This window comes from Fukomys damarensis, unplaced genomic scaffold (genome assembly GCF_012274545.1).
Source record: "Fukomys damarensis isolate Sample0158 unplaced genomic scaffold, DMR_v1.0_HiC HiC_scaffold_9, whole genome shotgun sequence".
Taxonomy (NCBI): domain Eukaryota; kingdom Metazoa; phylum Chordata; class Mammalia; order Rodentia; family Bathyergidae; genus Fukomys; species Fukomys damarensis.
The window spans coordinates 27492511-27494691 of record NW_022900921.1 but is presented as its reverse complement, the minus strand read 5'-3'; the positions used below and the strand labels follow the sequence as shown (position 1 = coordinate 27494691).

Sequence of the window (2181 nt, the reverse complement as noted above, 5' to 3'; positions counted from 1 at the left end):
CGGGCCGGCAGAGTACCGCAGAGGCTTCTAGCGAGGCCTCTACGTGTGCCGGTCCGGCCCCAGCTCTCTGTCCGGGCTCAGGAGCCCGGGCCGCGCCGCTCTCCCGCCTGTCCGATAGGTCCAAAGGCCCCAGTTCGGGGATGCCCGGGGAACTACACGTCCCATCGAGCCCTGCGTCTGCGCATGCCTAGATCACAGCCCCTGGCGGTCCGGTTTCGATTGGGACCCGGACACCCCGGACCGGGAGCCGCAGAAGCGATGCAGTCCTTTGGTGTCGTTATGTTGTTCTCAGTCATTTTACCGATGTCCCCTATGCCGGCTCCTGGGGAGCCAGAACGGCCCGGGTTCTGCCCCGGAGCGGTGAAGGTCCGGGTAACAGAGCACTGCTCTCTAGCGCAGTCTTTACTGCGTTCAGGAAGCCCGAACGCCGAATGGTTCCGGGAGGGGCCTTGTCTTCCCCAGGGTCACACAACTTCCGTTGTCTGAGGGCCACTAAGCTCGAGTCGAAATGTTGCTGGGGACTAGGGAGGAGAGCAGATGAAGGGGACACTTAAGATGGAGGGAAAATGGAGAATTCGCTTGAAGTCTTCTCCCCGGGTCTGCCCGGCACAACACACCAGCAGCCCCTAATATTTACGTCTGGACAATGGGATGATGGTTCCTGGTGCCTTTGCAGTCCCTCAAGGCTCTGGTGGTGGAAGTTTCAGGAGTGGGGGTGAGTCAGGGGAGCCCCCAGCTCCCCCTACCATACACACACACACACACACACACACACACAGCTCACACATCCAAATGCAGATCCCAACCCAGGAAGCCAACTGGATAACTTCCGAGATTTACACACTTGACAGCCACGGTGTGTGTGTGTGTGTGTGTGTATTCTGGGGATTGAACTCGGGTCCTTGCACTTGTGAGGCAGGCTGCGGCACCACTGAGCTAAACCCCTGGCCCTAGCCACTGTTGACCCGCTGAAGTATGTGCTCTCATCCTCGTTTTACACCTGGACAAACAGCTTCACAGAAGTCTGTGACTTCTCAAGGTCACAGAGCTCATAAAGGACAAGAACAGGCTCTGCATGTGACCATTTAGAGTGTAGTCTTAGCGCCTTAGTAACACGTGGGAGTTGTGCTGGGTGCATTTTAGGTGTTCAGTAAATGCCATCTATCAGTAGTGTTGTTATTGCGCCGATTTTATAGACAAAGAGACAGTGGAGAAGAGCCAAATAAATTACTGAGTCTCAAAGCTGAGCCAGAGTGTTTACATATTAGCCTCAGATTCCAACACCTCTATAACACCTAGCATCCCTCATCCATCTGCACAGTCAATTCTCATGAGAGCTGAAGCTTGGAGCTCAAATGCATTCAGTCCTGCCCTGAACAGAGATGACTAGGCTGAGGGTCTGTGAACCCCTCCCAGGTGTGAGAGGCTGTGGGATCCTATCTGCTACTGTGCCCTGCCTCTTTAAAGGAGGGCTTAAGTAGCCATGGAAGGGAAGAGTGGAGTACTTTCTGACCCTGAGGCGGACAGGTTGCTGTCCAGGGCTTTGGGTAGGTGGGAACCCAGACTGAGCTAGGCCCCAGCAGGAAATAATGACCACACCCTCCTCTTCTGCCTCAGCCTGCCCAAGCCTCTCCCATCTGCAGAGGTCTGGAGCGGGAAGCTGGAATGTAGCATCAAGGAACAGGACTTGAGTCTCCCTCTGGCTTTTATCTCCTTGGAGTGATCTGGAGTGACCCTGAATCTCTATGGGCCTTTTGTGACACTGCATCAGTTATATCACCTCTCACCTCAGTTTCCTCATGTGGAAAACAGGGCAGACACCACTATCTAGCCAGCTATTGTGAGATGATCGGGATGGGACCCACCAGTCCTTGCAGGATACCCTAGGTAGGACCTGTGTCTCTCTGCAGGACCTAGAGCAGATGCAAGGCAGAGGCAGGCCACCCACACTTGTGTTTTCTGGATCCCTCTGGACCACATTTCTGGGTTCTCTAGTGAGAAAAGTAACTTCCCACTTCTGAACTATTAGTTTTTGTAAGATGAGTGTGAACAGTACCTAATTTAGGGCTGGGGATTTAGCTCAGAGGTTCTGCGCCTGCCTAGCAAGCGCAAGGACCCGAGTTCAATTCCTGGTACAAAAAAAAAAAAAAAAAAAAAAAAAAAAAAAAAAAAAAAAAAAAA

The 2181-nt window shown here is 53.1% G+C and overlaps 1 protein-coding gene across 1 annotated transcript in view; it reads left to right on the top strand.

The window, feature by feature from the left end:
- Window positions 1–337: 337 nt before the first annotated feature.
- Rnf44 (ring finger protein 44) overlaps window positions 338–2181 on the top strand; it is a 17448-nt gene continuing 15604 nt past the window's right edge. Inside the window, exon 1 of the mRNA XM_010622115.3 lies at window positions 338–715. The gene's annotated coding sequence lies outside the window, so the exon portion shown is untranslated. The remainder of the gene's footprint in view (window positions 716–2181) is intronic.